Below are 25,205 nucleotides of genomic sequence, written 5' to 3' on the forward strand. Positions count from 1 at the left end.
TTACGAAACAAATCCAAACTTTATACATTTTTAGCGATTTGAGCCAAACATTTACAAACATTCCGAAAAAAATTCAAACGTTTCACCTTGTTTCGTAATGTTTAAACGTTTGGTTTTGTTTGGTAACATTTGTAAACGTTTGGGTTTGTTTCGTAACGTTTGTAAACGTTTTGCTTAAATTGCTAAAAAGGGAAAACGCTTGGATTTGTTTCGTAACGTTTGTAAACGTTTGGTTTAAATTGCTAAAAAGGTGAAACGTTTGGATTTTTTACCTAACGTTTGTAAACGTTTGGCTTAAATCGGTAAAAAGATGAAACGCATGGATTTGTTTCGTAACGTTTGTAAACGTTTGGCTTTATTTCATACGTTTGTAAACGCTTGCGTCACGACCCAAAATCGAGGGCCGCGACCGGCGCTAGAGAATGAGAATTTTGGTTCCGAAACCCGTAGCAAGCCTAAATTTACCTAAAAAAATTTCGCTTTTCAAAATCGTTATAATACTTAATAAAACCATTTTCAAAAAATCGGCAATATAACGCCTGTAAACTTAATAAACCACACCTGTGAAAACACACAAACCACTCTGTATAAAATACCAATTAACCATATATTAAATCCCTGGATAATTCATTTTCCCAAAATACATCATTTTAGCAGGCATAATATAAACATAAATCGTCTGCTACAAGCTAGGTCTACTATCATGACTACTGCAGCTCTAAGAAGAATAAGACCTCCCATAAATGAGACTTCCGAAACAACGAATGGAAGCTCGACCACATCGTCATATGTTAATCCTGAAAGAAAACACTGTTGGGGGGTCAGACAACGCTGAGTGAGTTCACAATTTACTAACGGTATTATACTTAAAAATAAGGTCGCATTAACAATAAAATATACTTTCCTTTATGATCAATCAATAACTTACAATTAAACATAATTCGATAATAAACATAAAATATAATTAATAGTTTCCAATATCGGATCCGTTCGAAACCCTAAACCCAAGAGCTACGGACTTATTTGACATAATCGACGATCACTGTTTTTCGAATCATATCATCCGAGTGGCCGGGTCCCGAGATAGTTCGACCGAGTTACCCGCTACCACGTGGCATTGTCCCGAGATAGTTCAACCGAGTTACATCATGCCACTACTTAATCCCAAGTTATGGGTCCCGAGATAGTTCGACCGAGTTACCCACTAGACACAGGTCCCGAGATAGTTCGTCCGAGTTACCTTGTGTCTATCACATTTCTTTTTATCCTCCTTATTCCATAAATCGATCGATAATCATAATTTATCATTTCAAATCATTGACCATAGACGCCTAGACTCGTATCAGTACTGGTGATCACACAGCCTATTGACGCCCAATAGGTAGCTCGTTTCCCCAGGATCACTTATTGGGTTTAAATAGTAATTCCACGGGACAAACAATGTATAAGCTCGTATAATAAACATACATATAACGAAGCTATTAAAATAACAAGTACTATAATTAAATTCTCAAATTCTCTATACCGAAATACATCCTTAAAGGCATTAAGAGAATAAAGAGCATTAACTAACTAATACATGCTCCTTTAAAATAACCGATGCTATTTCAATGGCGATCTCACGATCTAACCATCGCTAGCTATCAATCACATCATCCTTAATAAAATCAAAGTCTAACATTAAACATTTTCCATATATTTCAAACTCAATTTATGCGACCTTTATATATTTTAATCATTCATACCATAAGATAAAGTACTAATAAAATTCCTAAACTTATTATTTAAAATACTTTAATGATGCTCTAGTAATATTAATCTCAGTTCTATAAATAAAAGTTTAAAACTAAAATCTTCAATCAAATACATGTATCAATTTATAAAAAAATAATAATACTCGAAAGTAAATCGCGAACTCACCTCGATCGCTTAATCAAATTTTTAAAAGCAAATATAAAATATCTCGTTGCTTAACCTTCCAAATCCTCCACTTCTCCATTCCAATAGCATGTAAGATCTATAATATAAACAAATACTAAATTAACATCAAAATTCATAAACTACTTTTCTTTTAAAATTTTGCGTTTAAATTCAAGCGTTCAAGCTTGAATTAGCTCTAAGTCCATTTCTTTTACTTTTGTCTTCTTAACAACTTATTTAACCAATTCGACTTTCCATTTAACAAATCCCTTAAACCAACTATTTTAACTTCGAAATTTCAACACTTAAACTAAATTTCAAACTTAACTTTAAATTATAGTTCAAATAATCTTATATCATTTTCAAATCATTCGTTCAACCCATAAACAATTTTAATCCAACTCAAACACACTTTAAAGTTTTTGTTCAAGCAACTTAAGCTTGAATTTAATCATGCCTTAATATATTTTAACTTCTATCTCAAAAATCAATTTGTTAAACATTCTAAACCCATTTTCAGCTTTACTTTTGCATTTTATTTAATTTATTTAAACTTCCAAAAATATTTCCAACATCAAAGCGTATCGGCCGCGGGGACTCGGGGTGACCGGTTGGTCTGCCCGTCGCAGACCAGCAGGTCTGCTCTTTATCGAGCAGACCAGGTCTGCTCTGTTTGAGCAGACTGATCAGGCCTTCCGGCCTGATCGGTCCTTTCCCGGCTGCCGTGCTCCGTTAGCCCCCAAGCTTCATCCTCTCTCAACTCAAAACAACTCAACAAATCTAAAATTTTCAGCTTTAATACATGAAATTTCTTAAAGGAAAGTTGCTTCATTAAACATTTAACCACACTAATCAACCAATAATTCAAGCCCTAATTCATACAATCCTTTAATTCATGTAGAAATCCTCCTATAAATTCATACAAAACACTTAGATATTGATGATAGACCTTCAATTGAATTTATTTTTAAAATCCAAAAACCATAACCTTTAACCCATGAATTTCAGCAACCAAAACAGCCCATAGAATCTTATAAATTAGAAATCTTACCTTGAATTGAAGTCTTAGAATGATAGAGGATCGAATTTTTAAAAAATCGGCGAAAGAATCATCAAAAACGGTTGTCGGACGAAGAAACCCCATTTTGCCGAAAGTTTCATCAAAACTGGTATGAAATTTTCTTTGCTCCTGCTTCTTATTCATGCGTATCATATTTCTTATATTTCATTTGGACAAATTGCTTCTTTGATCCCTCACTTAAACCATTTAACTTGTTCATCCCTTCTTTATTTTGTCTTCTTATGATGGCTTAGTCTATAATTAAATCCTTCTCCTTTTCTTTTTAAATTAACCATCCTCCTCATGTTTGTTTTTATTACTAATAAGTAACATAGCTAATTATTCCTTTAATCCCTCACTTCTTTTAATTTTACTCTTTTCCTTTTTAACTTCTCTTTTATCCAAAATAATTAATTGATCTCTACAATTAACCAAGTCGTTTTTATGCCGAGCTTAAATCCAATTTTCTAAACGACAATAAATTATACGGAGTCCTTTTACTAGTCCAAAATATTAATTATTGTCTTTTCCTAAAATTTTATTATTTAACCGTATAATTTATATATCGCGCTTAAACTCGTATTTAAAAATAATCTTCCAAATATTTATGGATTCTGTTAAAATAATCCAAATAATAAAATTTATGGATATTATTAAAATATCCATTTTAAAATCATTTATTTTATTTAATGGAAATTTTCTCCAATTTTCCCATTAAATCCCGACATGCTTATCTCGATATCCAAATACGAGATAAAATTTAATTCTAATTAATTTAATCTAATAATATAGTCCAATTTTATTAAAATTCATTCCTCGTCAAAACGCTTCTTGCCTCCTTATTTACAAAAATTAACTTATTTTAGCTCCAATTGGCTAAAATAATGCAATTAATCCAATAAATACTTATCCTAAAAATACGGGGTATTACATTCTCCCCCCCTTAAAAAAAATTCGTCCTCGAATTTTCTTATAATACTTATCGTCCAAATTATTTTAATATCGCTTTTTTTTGTGATTACTTCCGTCACTTCCTTAAGGTACAATCTCAAAGAATAATTTATTCTATGATTTTCTAAAACTTATACTTATTTTATTTTATGTTATCCATGTATCACGTCGTTAGTTTTCCAAACTAATTAAAAATCGCTTTTTCTTAACTTTATAAGTGTAGGTTTTTAGCCCACTTCAGGCCACAAACTCAACGTCTAGAATCTGTCCAAATTTTAATTTATCACTTGAAATTTATTTTATGCAACACCGTCTACAACTTTTATTTTGGTCTTAAGTCCAAAATAACACCTTTTGGGATCGGAAATTTATCCAGAAGTGGCTTTCCTAAATTAGCTTTAAAATGTACTTAATCTTTAATTCATAGGCTTACTTAAGAGTATATGTTTGCCTGCTTGCCTAAGGCAGGTCTTGTTTTCCGAGATCAATCCGGATTTGTCGTTATCCTTTCCGACATATCCTCTTCGCGTGTTATTAAAAATCTTTGTGAAAAGTTTTCGCGAACACGCTCAAAATTGCCTCCAAAGTAGCTATCTTAATCACTTATTTAGATCTTTATTTTCATATCCTAAATCCAACAAATTCCCATAACTTTAACCAATCTTAATACAACATCGCGTCCCAAACACAAACGAACTAATACTTCAACCATAAATGAATTCGTGGTACTCTAATTGTCAAAATTTTAAGATTATGATTTCTATCAAAGTCAATGTATTCCAAAAATGTTGTTTATTTAATGGTAACTTTAAACCATTAAATCAATCGCTTAAAATCGTCCAATAGTTTATTACTTTCTTTAAATGCACTCTCTGCAACTCTCTCTGCAATTTCCATTTAGATTCAAATTGACCTTGACAAGCGTTAGGTGTCGGAAAGCTTGTCCAAACTACCTACCCCGGGCATCTAAACTTTTCTTAATTTGACATGTAGTTTCTTTAGTTGAATTCTTTAAACTTATTTGAAATTAACTACTAGTCCAAACGTAGTTATAAGTTTAGGATTATCCCACTTGATATATAACCAAAGTCCATATGAAATGTTCGTAGTTACGTTCACCTTCACCTTCCATTGCCATTGAATAATCCATCGAAATATCTTTATCAAATGTCTGCATCCATTCTGCGGACGCCTGAACCCTATACTATAAACTCATTAATAATTTAACGCCAACAGTTAAAATGCTTACTCGTTTCTCCATGCCTCTTCTTCTATTACGACCTTATACATCCATTTTAATGGTTTGTCCCTTCCTTAAAGTTTTACAACTCATATACCATCTTTCCGTCCTGTTTCATTGGTCAAGAACACATATAGGATTTAAATAACCTACAATATAGACTTGGCACTTGTGAAGTTTCCTTACTTCAATCTTTTCCAAAAAATTCATAAGTAGTTCATATTATTCCCTCATGAGTCTTTTTTTTTATATCATGTTTCAACACTTATCCTTTAGTGTATAAGTTTCTCGGAGTCCGACGTTACGTTTCTTGTCGTTTATTGATTTGAGAATCATCTCTCCACTATCTTTAACATATATTTAACCTTAGGTATCTCATTCCCTCCATTAATACTATTATGAATCATTCTTTCATAATTGTCGCTCATCCTGTACATGGTTAATTCCCATGTCAATTGCTTACAACCTTGCTTACTTGCATCAAGTTGTTCTTTTTCTTATCCTCATCACAAAGTTCTTATCCAATTACCTTTGTCTTTAATATGTTATATACTTAAACATTAATATACTTTGATTCCTTCGTTGGTCCTAATATACAAATTCTCAAACTATATATATTTAGTACCATATGCAATATGAAATATGTGTTAACCTTTCACATGCAGCGTTCATGTTCTCCTTTATGAGTCACCGACAATCTTTTATAACTATCGTACCATAACTTGCATTATTTGATATTCGGACTCGAGTCTCATGATCTTACATTTCATATTCCTTTCTCATACATTTCCATATATGCCTTCCATAGTTTCTTTATCCGATATTCTAACTTCTTAACTTACTTTGTATAATACACATGCCCCGTCTCTTAACCTCATTAACCAAATACTTCACAGTATTCATATCTATATAGAGTTTCCATTAATACTCTTAATATACTATATATTCTTATAACTTGGTCCTTTGTATATATATAAATCTTCTAGTACTACTTTTTATAAACACTATTGCCTAACTCTTCGTTTGACAATCACCGCAGTTCATTTCTAAATGATCTTCTTAGGAAGGTCATACTCCAACGTCAAACTGATCCAACGGTTCCATTAAAAGATACTTAGTTTTACTAATCTTTGCGATTATCCGATATCGCTTAAAATTCACTTCTTTAATTAGTAAAGGTCATCCCCATATCTCGATTATCTTAGTCTTATAATTCGCTTATTAGGTTCTGCTATCTTATAGCATGATTTTCTAAGCACTGCATTTATAGATAGGAATATCCTACCTTATCGCTTGATCGTATATATATATATATATATATATATATATATATGTATATATATTTTGCTATATAGATGTGTCTTACTATCTCATACTATAGCTCGTTGAACTACGGCAAACCTTGTATAGTCAAAACGTAAATCTCCATGTCGTATTCTAATGCACATTCGTTGTGCCTTCAAGAGTTGCTTACAGCTTGATCCCGAGAATTTTACCTTCATTACAGAGTACCGGTCTAGGTATACTTACGTTTTAAAACAAATCTCTTAAAAAAAATAGTTCAACTATCTTTGCAATTCAAACAAAATGACCCTTTATAAAAATCACATTCTAATCCTTCAAAGATTAGCATAATTGTGCTCTAGGGAGATTACGTCTCTCATCCCCAAAGAGTTGCCACAACTTACCTCATGTTTGGGCTAAATGAGCATGATGCATGTCCTACTAATGTATGAATTCATTTATTATTCTTTCCATTTAATGTGTATGTAGTGATGCAGTTCTATTCATGTCGTGGCAATAATGCATTTCTATCTCGGGTCTAGGCACAATTATGCTGTTAAAACCGTTTTAAACAATTACCTTTAAATCATAAACCTTTAACTTCGTATGTTCTCCAGACCTTAACTCTGTAACTTTGTAAGTCCTTCTACCTCTTTAAATCCATGCCTTCCTATCAAACATCCCTTAACGCTTATATTGTATGCTTATCATAGCATCCCCGTACCATATTCTACTTCATACATAAGCCTAGTCACCGAATCGCATAAATACTAATTATTTAATTCGCACGCAATATCTCACAACAATCGTGGCTTATATCCTAAATAGGAAGGTTGAAACTATATAAAATATAAGACAACGTGCAAAAGACATGACTCGAATCCTATATGCTGCAGTAGTTTCCTAGGTAAACCTACACAATGCAGTGGTATCCTGGACCAACTGCTCTGATACCACATTTGTCACGACGCAAAATCGAGGGCCGCGACCGGCGCTAGGGAATGAGAATTTTGGTTCTGAAACCCGTAGCAAGCCTAAATTTACCTAAAAAATTTTCGCTTTTCAAAATCGTTATAATACTTAATAAAACCATTTTCAAAAAATCGGCAATATAACGCCTGTAAACTTAATAAACCATACCTGTGAAAACACACAAACCACTCTGTATAAAATACCAATTAACCATATATTAAATCCATGGATAATTCATTTTCCCAAAATACATCATTTTAGTAGGGCATAATATAAACATAAATCGTCTGCTACTAGATAGGTCTACTATCATGACTACTGCAGCTCTAAGAAGAATAAGACCTCCCATAACTGAGACTTCCGAAACAACGAATGGAAGCTCGACCACATCGTCATATGTTAATCCTGAAAGAAAACACTGTTGGGGGGTCAGACAACGCTGAGTGAGTTCACAATTTACTAACGGTATTATACTTAAAAATAAGGTCGCATTAACTATAAAATATACTTTGCTTTATGATCAATCAATAACTTACAATTAAACATAATTCCATAATAAACATAAAATATAATTAATAGTTTCCAATATCGGATCCGTTCGAAACCCTTAACCCAAGAGCTACGGACTTATTTGACATAATCGACGATCACTGTTTTTCGAATCATATCGTCCGAGTGGCCGGGTCCCGAGATAGTTCGACCGAGTTACCCGCTACCACGTGGCATAGTCCCGAGATAGTTCAACCGAGTTACATCATGCCACTACATAATCCCAAGTTATGGGTCCCGAGATAGTTCGACCGAGTTACCCACTAGACACAGGTCCCGAGATAGTTCGACCGAGTTACGTTGTGTCTATCACATTTCTTTTTATCCTCCTTATTCCATAAATCGATCGATAATCATAATTTATCATTTCAAATCATTGACCATAGACGCCTAGACTCGTATCAGTACTGGTGATCACACACCCTATTGACGCCCAATAGGTAGCTCGTTTCCCCCGGATCACTTATTGGGTTTAAATAATAATTCCACAGGACAAACAATGTATAAGCTCGTATAATAAACATACATATAGCGAAGCTATTAAAATAACAAGTACTATAATTAAATTCTCAAATTCTCTTTACCGAAATACATCCTTAAAGGCATTAAGAGAATAAAGAGTATTAACTAACTAATACATGCTCCTTTAAAATAACCGATGCTATTTCAATGGCGATCTCACGATCTAACCATCGCTAGCTATAAATCACATCATCCTTAATAAAATCAAAGTCTAACATCAAACAGTTTCCATATATTTCAAATTCAATTTATGCGACCTTTATATATTTTAATCATTCATAGCATAAAATAAAGTACTAATAAAAGTCCTAAACTTATTATTTAAAATACTTTAATGATGCTCTAGTAATATTAATCTCAGTTCTATAAATAAAAGTTTAAAACTAAAATTTTCAATCAAATACATGTATCAATTTATAAAAAAATAATAATACTCGAAAGCAAATCGCGAACTCACCTCGATCGCCTAATCAAATTTTTAAAAGCAAATATAAAATATCCCGTTGCTTAACCCTCCAAATCCTCCACTTCTCCATTCCAATAGCATGTAAGATCTATAAAATAAACAAATACTAAATTAACATCAAAATTCATAAACTACTTTTCTTTTAAAATTTTGCGTTTAAATTCAAGCGTTCAAGCTTGAATTAGTTCTAAGTCCATTTCTTTTATTTTTGCCTTCTTAACAACTTATTTAACCAATTCGAATTTCCATTTAACAAATCCCTTAAAGCAACTATTTTAACTCCGAAATTTCAACACTTAAACTAAATTTCAAACTTAACCTTAAATTATACTTCAAATAATCTTATATCATTTTCAAATCATTCGTTCAACCCATAAACAATTTTAATCCAACTCAAACACACTTTAAAGTTTATGTTCAAGCAACTTAAGCTTGAATTTAATCATGCCTTAATATATTTAAACTTCTATCTCAAAAATTCATTTGTTAAACTTTCTAAACCCATTTTCAGCTTTAATTTTGCATTTTATTTAATTTATTTAAACTTCCAAAAATATTTCCAACATCAAAGCGTATCGGCCGCGGGGACTCGGGGTGACCGGCTGGTCTGCCCGTCAAAGCAGACCAGCAGATCTGCTCTTTATTGAGCAGACCAGGTCTGTTCTGTTTGAGCAGACCGTCTGCTCAGTTGAGTAGACTGATCAGGCCTTCGGGCCTGATCGGTCCTTCCCCGGCCGTCGTGCTCCGTTAACCCCCAAACTTCATCCTCTCTCAACTCAAAACAACTCAACAAATCTAAAATTTCCAGCTTTAATACATGAAATTTCTTAAAGGAAAGTTGCTTCATTAAACATTTAACCACACTAATCAACCAATAATTCAAGCCCTAATTCATACAATCCTTTAATTCATGTAGAAATCCTCCTATAAATTCATACAAAACACTTAGAGATTGATGATAGACCTTCAATTGAATTTATTTTTAAAATCCAAAAACCATAACCTTTAACCCATGAATTTCAGCAACCAAAACAGCCCATAGAATCTTATTAATTATAAATCTTACCTTGAATTGAAGTCTTAGAATGATAGAGGATCGAATTTTTAAAAAATCGGCGAAAGAATCATCAAAAACGGTTGTCGGACGAAGAAATCCCATTTTGCCGAAAGTTTCATCAAAACTTGCTCCTGCTTCTTATTCATGCGTATCATATTTCTTATATTTCATTTGGACAAATTGCTTCTTTGATCCCTCACTTAAACCATTTAACTTGTTCATCCCTTCTTTATTTTGTCTTCTTATGATGGCTTAGTCTATAATTAAATCCTTCTCCTTTTCTTTTTAAATTAACAATCCTCCTCATGTTTGTTTTTATTACTAATATGTAACATAGCTAATTATTCCTTTGATCCCTCACTTCTTTTAATTTTACTCTTTTCCTTTTTAACTTCTCTTTTATCCAAAATAATTAATTGATCTCTACAATTAACCAAGTCGTTTTTATGCCGAGCTTAAATCCAATTTTTTAAACGACAATAAATTATACGGAGTCCATTTACTAGTCCAAAATATTAATTATTGTCTTTTCCTAAAATTTTATTATTTAACAGTATAATTTACATATCGCGCTTAAACTCGTATTTAAAAATAATCTTCCAAATATTTATGGATTCTCTTAAAATAATCCAAATAATAAAATTTATGGATATTATTAAAATATCCATTTTAAAATCATTTATTTTATTTAATGGAAATTTTCTCCAATTTTCCCATTAAATCCCGACATGCTTATCTCGATATCCAAATACGAGATAAAATTTAATTCTAATTAATTTAATCTAATAATATAGTCCAACTTTATTAAAATTCATTCCTCGTCAAAACGCTTCTTTCCTCCTTATTTACAAAAAATAACTTATTTTAGCTCCAATTGGCTAAAATAATGCAATTAATTCAATAAATACTTATCCCAAAAATACGGGGTATTACAGTTTGGCTTAAATTACTAAAAATATGAAACGTTTGGACTTGTTTCGTAACGTTTTAAATGTTTGGTTTTGTTTCTTAATGTTCGTAAACGTTTGGCTTAGATCGCTTAAGAGGTGAAACGTTTGGTTTTGTTACGTAGCATTTGTAAACGTTCGGTTTAAATCGCTAAAAATGGGAAACGTTTGTTTTCATTTCGTAACGTTTGCAAACTTTTGGCTTAAATCGCTAAAAATTTGAAATGTTTGGATTTGTTTCGTAACGTTTTAAATGTTTGGCTTAAATCGCTAAAATGGGAAAACGTTTATAAACATTTGTCTTAAATGGCTAAAAAGGTGCAACGTTTGGTTTTGTTTCAAAACCTTTGTAAACGTTTGGCTTAAATCGATAAAAAAGTGGAAACGTTTGGATTTGTTTCGTGACGTTTGTAAACGTTTGGCTTAAATCGCTAAAAAGCTGAAACATTTGGATTTGTTTCGTAACGTTTGTAAACGTTTGGCTTAAATAGCTAAAAAGAGGAAACGTTTGGTTTTGTTTCTTAACCTTTGTAAATGTTTGGCTTAAATTGCTAAAAAGGTTAAATGTTTGGATTTGTTTCGAAACGTTTGAAACGTTTGGCTTAAATTGCTAAAAAGGAGACACATTTGGATTTGTTTCGTAACATTTGTAAACGTTTGGCATAAATCGCTAAAAAGGTGAAACGTTTGGATTTGTTTCGTAACTTTTGTAAATGTTTGACTTAAATCTCTAAAAAGGGGAAATGTTTGGTTTTGTTTCATAACGTTTATAAACGTTTGACTTAAATCACAAAAAAGTTGAAACGTTTGGATTTGTTTTCTAACGTTAGTAAACGTTTGGCTTAAATCGCTAAAAAGGGGAAACATTTGGTTTTGTTTCGTAACGTTTGTAAACGTTTGGCTTAAATCGCTAAAAATGTGAAGCGTTTGGTTTTGTTCCGTAATGTTTGTGAACGTTTGGCTTAAATCGCTAAAAAGGTGAAACATTTGGTTTTGTTTCATAACCTTTGTAAAAATTTGGCTTAAATAGCAAAAAAGGTGGAACATTTTGATTTGTTTCGTAACGTTTGTAAACCTTTGGCTGAAATTGTTATAAAGGTTAAACGTTTGGATTTGTTTCCTAACGTTTGGTTTTGATTCGTAACGTTTGTAAACGTTTGGCATTAATCGCTAATAATGGGAAACGTTTGCTTTGGTTCCGTAACGTTTTTAAACGTTTGGCTTAAATTGCTAAAATTGTTTGATTTTGTTTCGTAATGTTTGTAAACGTTTGGCTTAAATTGCTAAAACAAATCATAACGTTTCTAATTTTTAAGCCAAACATTACGTAACAAAACCCAAACGTTTACAAACATTACAAAACAAATCCAAACGTTTCACCTTTTTAGCGATTTAAGCCTAACGTTTACAAACGTCACGAAATAAAACGAAGTGTTTCACCTTTTTAGAGATTTAAGTCTAACGTTTAATACGTTTACAAATGTTTTGTTTTGTTCCTTAACGTTTGTAAACGTTTGACTTGAATCGCTAAAACTGTGAAACATTTGGATTTGTTTCGTAACGTTTTAAACGTTTTGTTTTGTTTCGTAACGTTTTAAACGTTTGGCTTCAATTGCTAAAAAGGTGAAACGTTAAGATTGGTTTCGAAACGTTTCTAAACGTTTGGATTAAATAGATAGAAAGTCCAAACATTTACAAACGTTACGAAACAAATCCAAGCGTTTCTATTTTTTACCAATTTAAGACACACGTTTACAAATGTTACAAAACAAATCCAAAAGTTTCCCCTTTTTAGAAATTGAAGCCAAACATTTACAAACGTTACGAAACAAAACCAAACGTTTAGAACGTTACGAAACAAATCCAAACGTTTCACATTTTCAGCGATTTAAGCCAAGCGTTTACAAACATTACGGAATAAAACCAAATGTTTCACATTTTTAGCGATTTAAGCCAAACGTTTACAAATGTTACGAAACAAATCCACGTTTCCCCATTTTAGCGATTTAACCAAACGATTACAACGTTACGAAACAAATCCAAACGTTTCACCTTTTTCGCGATTTAAGCGGAACTATTACGAACGTTACGAAACAAATCCAAAAGTTTCCCCATTTTAGCGATTAAAGCCAAACATTTAAAACGTTACTATACATATCCAAACGTTTCACCTTTTTAGCGATTTAACCAAAACGTTTACAAACGTTACGAAACAAATCCAAGCGTTTCACATTTTTAGTGATTCAAGCCAAACGTTTACAAACGTTACGAAACAAATTCAAGCGTTTTTACCTTTTTAGCAATTTTACCCAAATGTTTACAAACGTTACGAAACAAAACCAAACGCTTCACCTTATTTGCGATTTAACCCGAACGTTTAAAAATGTTACCAAACATATCCAAACATTTATAAATGTTTAGCTTAAATTGCTAAAAAGGTGAAACAAATCCAAACGTTTAGATTTGTTTTGTAACGTTTGTAAACGTTTGGTTTAAATTGCTAAAAAGGTGAAACGTTTGGATTTGTTTCGTAACGTTTGTAAACATTTGGTGTAAATCTCTAAAAACGTGAAACCTTGTGATTTGTTTCGTAACGTTTGGCTTAAATTGCTAAAAAGGTGAAAATGTTAGGATTTGTTTCGTAACGTTTGTAAACATTTGGCTTAAATTGCTAAAAAGGTGAAACGCTTGGATTTGTTTCGTAACATTTGTAAACGTTTGGCTTAAATTGCTAAAAAGGGAAACGTTTGGATTTGTTTCGTGAAGTTTGTACATGTTTGGCTTAAATCGCTAAAAATGTGAAACGTTTGATTTAAGCCAAATGTTTAAAACGTTACGAAATAAATCCAAACGTTTCATATTTTTAAAGATTTAAGCCAAACGTTTACAAACATTACGAAACAAATCCAGATTTTTACCCATTTTAGAGATTTAAGCCAAACGTTTACAAACATTACGAAACAAATCCAAACGTTTCCCCATTTTAGCGATTTAAGCCAAACGTATACAAACGTTACGGAAAAAAACCAAACGTTTCCATATTTTAGCAATTTAAGCCAAACGTTTACAAACGTTACGAAACAAATCCAAATGTTTCCCGTTTTTAGCGATTTAAGCCAAACGTTTACAAATATTACGAAACAAATCCAAACGTTTTACCTTTTTAGCAAACGTTTACTAACGTTAAGAAACAAATCCAAACGTTTCACCTTTTTAGCGATTTAAGCCAAACGTTTACAAACGTCACGAAACAAATCCAAACGTTTCCCCTTTTTAGCAATTTAAGTCAAACGTTTACAAACGTTACGAAATAAATCCAAACTTTTCACTTTTTTAGCGATTGAAGCCTAACGTTTAAAAACGTTATGAAACAAATCCAAATGTTTCACCTTTTTAGCAATTTAAGCCACATGTTTACAAACGTTACGAAACAAACCCAAATGTTTAAATCGCTAAAAAGGTGAAACTCTTGGATTTGTTTCATAATGTTTGTAAACGTTTGGATTCAATCGCTAAAAAGGTGAAATGTTTTGGTTTTTTTCGTAACGTTTGTAAACGTTTGACTTAAATTGCTAAAAAGGTGAAACATTTGGATTTGTTTCGTAATGTTTTTAAACGTTGAAAAACAAATCCAAGCGTTTCACCTTTTTAGCAATTTAAGCCAATCCTTTACAAACGTTACGAAACAAATCCAAGCGTTTCACATTTTTAGCGAATGAAGCCAAACGTTTACAAACATTACGACACAAATGCAAATGTTTCACATTTTTAGCGACTTAAGCAAAACGTTTACAAAAGATATGAAACAAATCCAGAAGTTTCATCTTTTTAGCAATTTATGCCAAACGTTTACAAACGTTACAAAACAAATCCAAATGTTTCATCTTTTAAGCAATTTAAGCCGAACGTCAACAAATGTTACGAAACAAATCTAAACGTTTCACCTTTTTAGCAATTTAAGCCAAACTATTACAAACGTTACGAAACAAAACCAAATGTTTTACATTTTTAGCTATTTAAACCAAACATTTACAAACGCTACGAAACAAATCCAAACGTTTCACCTTTTTAGTGATTTAAGCCAAACGTTTACAAACATTACGAAACTAATCCAAACTTTTCACCTTTTTAGCGATTTAAGTCAAACGTTTACAAAAGTTACGAAACAAAAACAAATGTTTACAAACATTACGAAACAAATCCAAGAGTTTCACCTTTTTTAACAATTTAAGCCAAACGCTACGAAACAAAACCAAACGTTTCACCTTTTTAGCGATTTAAGCCAAACGTTTACAAAAGTTAAGAAACAAATCCAAGCATTTCACCTTTTGGGCAATTTAAGCCAAACGTTTACAATCGCTACGGAAAAAAAACCAAATGTTTCTCATTTTTAGCAATTTAAGCCAAACGTTTACAAACGCTACGAAACAAATCCAAACATTTCACCTTTTTACCAATGTAAGCCAAACGTTTACAAACGTTACGAAACTAATCCAAACAATTCCCCTTTTTACCAATTTAAGCCAAACGTTTACAAACGTTACGAAACAAATCCAAATGTTTCACCTTTTTAGCGATTTAAGACAAACGTTTACAAACGTTACTAAACAAATCCAAACGTTTCACCTTTTTAGCGATTTACGCCAAACGTTTACAAAGGGTATGAAACAAAACCAAGCGTTTCACCTTTTTAGCTATTTAAGCCAAAAGTTTAAAAACGTTACGAAACAAATCTAAATGTTTCACCTTTTTACCTGTTTAAACCAAACGTTTGTAAAGGTTATTAAATAAAACCAAATGTTTCCCCTTTGTAGCGATTTAAGCCAAACGTTAAGAAAAAAAACAAACGTTTCACATTTTTAGCGATTTAAGCTGAACGTTTACAAACGTTTAGAAACAAAGACGAACGTTTACAAACATTACGAAACAAATGTGAAATGTTTCACATTTTTAGAGATTTAAACTAAACGTTTATAAACGTTACGAAATAAAAGCAAATGCTTACAAACGTTACGAAACAAATCCAAACTTTTCCCCTCATTAGCGATTGAAGCCAAACGTTTACAAACGTTATGAAACAAATCCAAACGTTTCGCCTTTTTAGCAATTTAAGCCAAACATTTACAAAGGTTACGAAACAAATCCAAACATTTCACCTTTTTAGCGATTAAAGCCAGACGATAAAAACGTTACGAAACAAATCCAAATGTTTCACCTTTTTAGAGATTTAAGCCACACGTTTACAAACATTAAGAAACAAATCCAAATGTTTCCCCTTTTAGCGATTTAAGCCAAACATTTACAAATGTTACGAAACATATCCAAACGTTTCTCATTTTGAGCGATTGAAGCCAAACGTTTACAAACGCTACGAAACAAATCCAAGTGTTTCACCTTTTTAGCAATTGATGCCAAACGTATAAAATGTTAGAAAACAAATACAAACGTTTCACCTTTTTAGCGATCTAAGCCAAACATTACGAAACAAAATCAAACGTTTCCCCATTTTAGCAATTTAAGCCAAATGTCTACAAACGTTAAGAAACAAACCCAAGCATTTCACCTATTTAGAAATTTAAGCCAAACGTTTACAAGCGTTACGAAACAAAAACAAACGTTTCCCATTTATAGCGATTTAAGCCGAACGTTTACAAAGGTTACGAAACAAAATCAAACATTTCCTCTTTTTAGCGATTTAAGCCAAACGTTTACAAACGTTACGAAACAAATCCAAGTGTTTCACCTTTTTAGCAATTGATGCCAAATGTTAGGAAACAAATCCAAACGTTTCACCTTTTTAGCGATATAAGCCAAACGTTACGAAACAAAACCAAACGTTTCCCCATTTTAGCAATTTATGCCAAATGTCTACAAACGTTAAGAAAGATATCCAAACGTTTTACATTTTTAATGATTTACCCTAAAAATTTACAAACATTACGAAACAAAACCAAACGTTTACAAACGTTACGAAACAAATCTAAGCGTTCCACCTTTTTATTAAATTAAGCCAAACGTTTACAAACGTTACGAAATAAAACCAAACGTTTCACCTTTTTGGAGATTTAAGCCAAATGTTTACAAACGTTACGAAATAAAACCAAACGTTTCACCTTTTTGGAGATTTAAGTCAAACGTTTACAAACGTTACGAAACCAATCCAAGCGTTTCACCATTTTAACAATTTAAGCCAAACATTTACAAACGTTACCGAACAAAACCAAATGTTTCATATTTTTAGCGATTTAAGCCAAATGTATACAAACGCTATGAAACAACTCCAAACGTTTCACATTTTTAGCGATTTAAACCAAATGTTTACAAACGCTACGAAACAAATCCAAACGTTTCCCCGTTTTAGCGATTGAAGCCAAACGTTTACAAACGTTACGAAACAAAACCAAACATTTAAAACTTTACGAAACAAAACCAAACGTTTCCCCATTATAGCAATTTAAGCAAAATGTCTACAAACATTAAGAAACAAACCCAAGTGTTTCACCTATTTAGAAATTTAAGCCAAACGTTTACAAGCGTTACAAAACAAAAACAAACGTTTCCCATTTTTAGCGATTTAAGCCGAACGTTTACAAACGTTACGACACAAAATCAAACATTTCCCCGTTTTAACGATTTAAGCAAAACGTTTACAAATGTTACAAAACAAAACCAAACGTTTAAAAAGTTACGAAACAAATCTAAAAATTCCACATTTTTAATGCTTTACGCCAAACGTTTACAAACATTACGAAACAAAGCCAAACGTTTACAAAAATCTAAGCGTTCCACCTTTTTATTAATTTAAACCAAACGTTTACAAACGTTACGAAATAAAACCAAATGTTTCACCTTTTTGGAGATTTAAGCCAAACGTTTACAAACGCTACGAAACAAATCCATGCATTTCACCATTTTAGCAATTTAAGCCAAACGTTTACAAACGTTACCGAACAAAACCAAACGTTTCACATTTATAGCGATTTAAGCCAAACGTATACAAACGCTATGAAACAACTCCAAGCGTTTCACATTTTTAGCGATTGAGGCCAAATGTTTACAAACGCTACGAAACAACTCCAAACGTTTCACATTATTAGCGATTTAAGCCAAACGTTAACAAACGTTACAGAACAAATCCAAACGTTTCCCCATTTTAGCGATTGAAGCCAAAACTTTACAAACTTTACGAAACAAATCCAAACGTTTGACATTTTTAGCGATTGAAGCCAAAACTTTACAAACTTTACGAAACAAATCCAAACGTTTGACATTTTTAGCGATTTAAGCGAAACGTTACAAAACAAAAACAAACGTTTCACATTTTTAGCGATTTAAGTCAAATGTTTACAAACGTTACGGATCAAATCTAAACGTTTCACCATTTAGCGATAAGCTAAACGTTTACAAATGTTACAGAACAAATCCAAGCATTTCACCTTTTTAGCAATTTAAGCCAATCCTTTACAAACGTTACAAAACAAATCCAAGCGTTTCACATTTCTAGCGATTGAAGCCAAACATTTACAAACGTTACAAAACAAATGCAAACGTTTCACATTTTTAGTGACTTAAGGAAAATGTTTACAAAAGTTACGAAACAAATTTAGAAGTTTCACCTTTTTAGCAATTTATGCCAAACGTTTACAAACGTTACAAAACAAATCCAAATATTTCCCTTTTTTAGCAATTTAAGCCGAACGTCAATAAACGTTACGAAACAAATCCAAACGTTTCACCTTTTAGCAATTTAAGCCAAACGATTACAAACGTAACGGAAAAAAACCAAATGTTTTACATTTTTAGCGATTTAAGCAAAACATTTACAAACGCTACGAAACAAATCCAAACGTTTCACCTTTTTAGCGATTTAAGCCAAACGTTTACAGGCGTTATGAAACTAATACAAAAGTTTCACCTTTTTAGCGATTTAAGCTAAACGTTTAAAAAAGTTACAAAACAAAAACAAATGTTAACAAAGTTTACGAAGCAAATCCAATCGTTTCACCTTTTTAGCAATTTAAGCCAAACGCTACGAAACAAAACCAAACATTTCACCTTTTTAGCGATTTAAGCCAAACGTTTACAAACGTTAAGAAACAAATCCAAGCATTTCATCTTTTGAGCAATTTAAGCCAATCGTTTACAAACGCTACGGAACAAAACCAAATGTTTCTCATTTTTAGCAATTTAAGCCAAACGTTTACACACGCTACGAAACAAATCCAAACGTTTCACCTTTTTAACGATTTAAGCCAAACGTTTACAAGCGTTACGAAACTAATCCAAAAGTTTCCCCTTTATAGCAATTTAAGCCAAGCATTTACAAACGTTACGAAACAGATCCAAATGTTTCCCTATTTTAGTGATTTAAGCCAAATGTTTACAAACGTTACGAAACAAATCCAAACGTTTCACCTTTTTAGCGATTTAAGCCAAACTTTTACAAACGTTACGAAACAAATCCAAACGTTTCACCTTTTTAGCGATTTAAGCCAAACGTTTACAAATGTTACGAAATAAATCCAAACGTTTCACCTTTTTAGCGATTTAAGCAAAATGTTTACAAAGAGTATGAAACAAAACTAAGCGTTTCACCTTTTTAGCTATTTAAGCAAATAGTTTAAAAACGTTACGAAACAAATCTAAACGTTTCACCTTTTTACCGGTTTAAACAAAATGTTTGTAAAGGTTATTAAATAAAACCACACGTTTCCCCTTTGTAGCGATTTAAGTTAAACGTTAAGAAAAAAAAATCGTTTACATTTTTAGCGATTTAAGCCGAACGTTTACAAACGTTAAGAAACAAAGCCAAACGTTTACAAACGTTACGAAACAAATGTTAAATGTTTCACCTTTTTAAAGATTTAAACTAACCGTTTATAAACGATACGAAATAAAAGCAAACGCTTACAAACGTTACGAAAGAAATCCAAACGTTTCCCCTTATTAGCGATTGAAGCCAAACGTTTAGAAACGTTATGAAACAAATCCAAACGTTTCACCTTTTTAGCGATTTAAGCCAAACGTTACGAAACAAAACCAAATGTTTCCCCATTTTAGCAATTTAAGCCAAACGTCTACAAACGTTACGAAACAACCCCAAGCGTATAACCTATTTACCAATTTAAGCCAAACGTTTATAAACGTTACGAAACAAAAACAAACGTTTCCCATTTTTAGCGATTTAAGCCGAACGTTTACAAACGTTACGAAACAAAATCAAACATTTCCCCTTTTTTAGCGATTTAAGCCAAACGTTTACAAACGTTACGAAACAAAACCAAACGTTTAAAAAGTTACGAAACAAATCCAAACTTTTCACATTTTTAATGATTTACGCCAAACGTTTACAAATGTTACGAAACAAAGCCAAACGTTTACAAACATTTCGAAACAAATCTAAGCGTTCCACCTTTTTATTAATTTAAGCCAAACGTTTACAAAGTTTACAAAATAAAACCAAACGTTTCACCTTTTTGGAGATATAAGCCAAACATATAGAAATGTTATGAAACAAATTCAAGCGTTTCACCATTTTAGCAATTTAAGCCAAACGTATACAAAGGTTACTGAACAAAACCAAACGTTTCACATTTTTAGCGAATTAAGCCAAACGTATACAAATGCTACGAAAAAACTCCAAGCGTTTCACATTATTAGCGATTTAATCCAAAAGTTTACAAACGCTACGAAACAAATCCAAACATTTCACATTATTAGCGATTTAAGCCAAATGTTAACAAACGTTACGAAACAAATCCAAACATTTCCCCAATTTAGCGATTGAAGGCAAACATTTACAAATGATACGAAACAAAACCAAACATTAAAACGTTACGAAACAAATCCAAACGTTTGACATTTTTAGAGATATAAGCCAAACATTACAAATGTTACAAAACAAAAACAAACGTTTCACATTTTTAGCAATTTAAGTCATATGTTTACAAACGTTACGAATCAAATCTAAACGTTTCACAATTTAGGGATTTAAGCTAAACGTTTACAAACGTTACAGAACAAATCCAAGCGTTTCACCTTTTTAGAAATTTAAGCCAAACATTTACAAACGTTACAAAACAAATCCAAGCGTTTCACATTTCTAGCGGTTGAAGCCAAACGTTTACAAACGTTATGAAACAAAACCAAACGTTTCACCTTTGTAGCGATTTAAGCAAAATGTTTACAAAATTTATGAAACAAAACCAAACGTTTCACCTTTTTAGCGATTTAAGCCAAATGTTTACAAAAGTTATGAAACAAATCCTAACGTTTCAACTTTTTAGCAATTCAAACTAAACATTTAAAATGCTACGAAACAAATGCAAACGATTCAAATTTTTAGCTATTTAAGTCAAACGTTTACAAACGTTACAAAACAAATTCAAACGTTTCACCTTTTTTAGCAATTTAAGTTAAACGTTTACAAACGTTACGAAAAAAATCCAAACATTTCACCTTTTTAGAAATTTAAGCAAAACGTCTACAAACGTTACGAAACAAATCCAAATGTTTCCCCATTTTAGCGACATTAGCCAAACGAATTCAAACGCTATCAAACAAATCCAAACGCTTCACATTTTTAGTGACTTAAGCCATACGTTTCCAAACGTTACGAAACAAATACAAACGTTTCCCCATTTTAGCGATATAAGCCAAACATTTACAAAGAATATGAAATAAATCCAAACGTTTCACATTTTTAACTATTTAATCCAAACATTTACAAACGTTACGAAACAAATCCAAGCGTTTTACCTTTTTAGCAATTTAAGCCAAACGTTTACAAAGGTTACGAAACAAATCCAAATATGTCATCTTTTTAGTAATTTAAGTCAAACGTCTACAAACTTTGCGAAACAAATCCAAACGTTTAACCTTTTTTGCGATTTAAGCCAAACGTTTACAAAGGTTAGGAAACAAATCCAAGGATTTCACCTTTTTAGCGATTTAAGCCAAACGTTTACAAACGTTACGAAACAAATCCAAACGTTTCACCTTTTTAGCGATTTAAGCCAAACGTTTACAAACGTTACGAAACAAATCCAAACGTTTCACATTTTCAGCGATTGAAGCAAAACGTTTACAAACGTCACGAAACAAATCTAAACGTTTCCCAATTTTAGCGATTTAAGCCAAACATTTACAAAAGTTATGAAATATATCCAAATGTTTCATATTTTTAGCGATTTAAGCCAAACATTTACAATGGTAATGAAATAAATCCAAACGTTTCACATTTTTAGCAATCTAAACCAAACGTCACGAAACAAATAAAGCGTTCACATTTTTAGCGATTTAAGCCAAACGTTTAGAAACCTTACGAAAAAAATCCAAACGTTTCACCTTTTTAGCAATTTTAGCCAAATGTTTACAAACGTTACGAAAAATCCATACGTTTCACCTTTTTAGCAATTTAAGCCAAACGTCTACAAACTTTACGAAACAAAACTAAATATTTAAAACGTTACGAAACAAATCCAAACGTTTCAAATTTTGAGCGATTTAAGCTAAACATTACAAACGTTACGGAACAAAAACAAACGTTTCATATTTTTAGCTATTTAAGCCAAACGTTTACAAACGTTACGAAAGAAATCCAAACGTTTAACAATTTTAGCGATTTAAGCCAAACCTTTACAAACGTTACGAATTAAATCCAAGCGTTTCACTTTTTTAGCAATTTAAGCCAAACGTTTACAAAAATTACGAAAAAAATTCAAACGTTTCACCTTTTTAGCGATTAAAGCCAAACGTTTACAAACGTTACGAATCAAAACAAAACGTTTCACCTTTTTAGCGATTTAAGCCAAACGTTTACAAAAATTATGAAACAAAACCAAACGTTTCCCCTTTTTAGAGATTTAAGCCAAACGTTTATAAACGTTACGTAGCAAATCCAAATGTTTCACCTTTTTAGCAATTTAAACCAAACATTTAAAACGTTACGATATAAATATAAACGGTTCACCTTTTAAGCAATTTAAGCCAAACGTGTACAAACGTTACGAAAAAATCCAAACGTTTCACCTTTTTGGAAATTTAAGCCAAACGTCTACAAACGTTACGAAACAAATCCTAATGTTTCCCCATTTTATCGATTTAATCCAAATCAATTCAAACGCTACCAAACAAATCCAAACGCTTCACCTTTTTAGTGATTTAATCCAAACATTACGAAACAAATCCAAACGTTTCCCCATTTTAGCGATTTAAGCCAAACATTTGCAAAGGTTATGAAATAAATTTAAACGTTTCACATTTTTAGCGATTTAAGCTAAACGTTTACAAACATTGCGAAACAAATCCAAGCGTTTCACCTTTTTATCGATTTAAGTTAAACGTTTACAAAGGTTACGAAACAAATGCAAACATGTCACCACTTTAGTAATTTAAGCCAAAACATTTACAAATGTTGCGAAACAAATCCAAATGTTTCATCTTTTTAACTATTTAAGCCAAGCGTTTACAAACGTTACGAAACAAATCCAAACGTTTCACCTTTTTAGCTATTTTAGCCAATCGATTACAAACGTTACAAAAGAAATCCAAACATTTCACGTTTTTAGCGATTTAAGCCAAACGTTTACAAAGGTTATGATATAAATCCAAACGTTTCACATTTTTAACTATTTAAGCCAAACATTTACAAACGATACGAAACAAATCAAAGCGTTTCACCTTTTTAGCAATTTAAGCCAAACGTTTACAAAGGTTACGAAACAAATCCAAACATTTCACCTTTTTAGTAATTTAAGTCAAACGTCTACAAACGTTGCGAAACAAATCCAAACGTTTAACCTTTTTTGCGATTTAAGCCAAACATTTACAAAGGTTATGATACAAATCCAAGGATTTCACCTTTTTAGCTATTTAAGCCAAACGTTTACAAACGTTACGAAACAAATCCAAACGTTTCCCCTTTTTAGCGATTTAAGCCAAACGTTTACAAACGTTACAAAACAAATCCAAACGTTTCACCTTTTCAGCGATTGAAAAGAAACGTTTACAAACGTCACGAAACAAAATTAATCCAAACGTTTCCCAATTTTAGAGATTTAAGCCAAACATTTACAAAGGTTATGAAATAAATCCAAACGTTTCACATTTTTAGCGATTTAAGCCAAACATTTACAATGGTTATGAAATAAATCCAAATGTTTCACATTTTTAGCGATCTAAACCAAACGTCACGAAACAAATGAAAGCGTTCACATTTTTAGCGATTTAAACCAAACGTTTACAAACGTTTCACCTTTTTAGCAATATTAGCCAAATGTTTACAAACGTTACAAAAAAAATCCAAACGTTTCCCCTTTTTAGCAATTTAAGCCAAACGTCTACAAACGTTACGAAACAAAACTAAATATTTAAAATGTTATGAAACAAATCCAAACGTTTCACATTTTTAGCGATTTAAGCCAAACGTTACAAACGTTACGGAACAAAAACAAACGTTTCATATTTTTAGCTATTTAAGCCAAACGTTTACAGACGTTACGAAAGAAATCCAAACGTTTGACAATTTTAGCGATTTAAGCCAAACCTTTACAAATGTTACGAAATAAATCCAAGCGTTTCACCTTTTTAGAAATTTAAGCCAAACGTTTATAAACATTACGAAAAAAATTCAAACGTTTCACCTTTTTAGCGATTAAAGCCAAACGTTTACAAACGTTACGAATCAAAACCAAACGTTTCACCTTTTTAGCGATTTAAGCCAAATGTTTACAATGGTTATGAAACAAAACCAAATGTTTCCCCTTTTTAGAGATTTAAGCCAAACGTTTATAAACGTTACGTAACAAATCCAAATGTTTCACCTTTTTAGCAATTTAAACCAAACATTTAAAACGTTACGATATAAATCCAGACGTTTCACATTTTTAGCGGTTTAAGATAATCGTTTACAAATGTTACGAAACAAATCTAAATTTTCAACCTTTCTAGCAATTTAAGCCAAACGTTTACAAACGTTACGAAACAAATCCAAACGTTTCACCTTTTTAGCAATTTAAGCCAAAGTTTACAAAAATTACGAAAAAAAATCCAAAGGTTTCACCGTTTTAGATATTTAAACGAAACGTCTAAAACATAACGAAACAAATCCAAACGTCTGACATTTTTAGCGACTTAAGCCAAACGTTTACAAACGTTACAAAACAAATTCAAACGTTTGACCATTTTAGCGATTTAAGCCAAACGTTTACAAAAGTTACGAAACAAATCCAAACGTT

General features: G+C 31.8%; 2 long non-coding RNA genes across 2 annotated transcripts; both read right to left on the reverse strand.

The window, feature by feature from the left end:
- Window positions 1-513: 513 nt before the first annotated feature.
- LOC126682761 (uncharacterized) lies at window positions 514-3,096 on the reverse strand. Its single transcript, XR_007641509.2, has 3 exons — window positions 2,972-3,096; window positions 1,921-2,017; window positions 514-810 (listed from the first exon to the last, which is right to left on the reverse strand). It is a non-coding gene; the product is annotated as an uncharacterized LOC126682761 (long non-coding RNA).
- Window positions 3,097-7,620: 4,524 nt separating this feature from the next.
- Window positions 7,621-10,140, reverse strand: LOC126682760 (uncharacterized). The gene is made up of 3 exons (XR_007641507.2): window positions 10,031-10,140; window positions 8,956-9,052; window positions 7,621-7,845 (listed from the first exon to the last, which is right to left on the reverse strand). It is a non-coding gene; the product is annotated as an uncharacterized LOC126682760 (long non-coding RNA).
- Window positions 10,141-25,205: the final 15,065 nt, after the last annotated feature.

The sequence above is a fragment of the Mercurialis annua genome, linkage group LG5 (assembly GCF_937616625.2).
Source record: "Mercurialis annua linkage group LG5, ddMerAnnu1.2, whole genome shotgun sequence".
In the NCBI taxonomy this organism is placed as follows: Eukaryota; Viridiplantae; Streptophyta; class Magnoliopsida; order Malpighiales; family Euphorbiaceae; genus Mercurialis; species Mercurialis annua.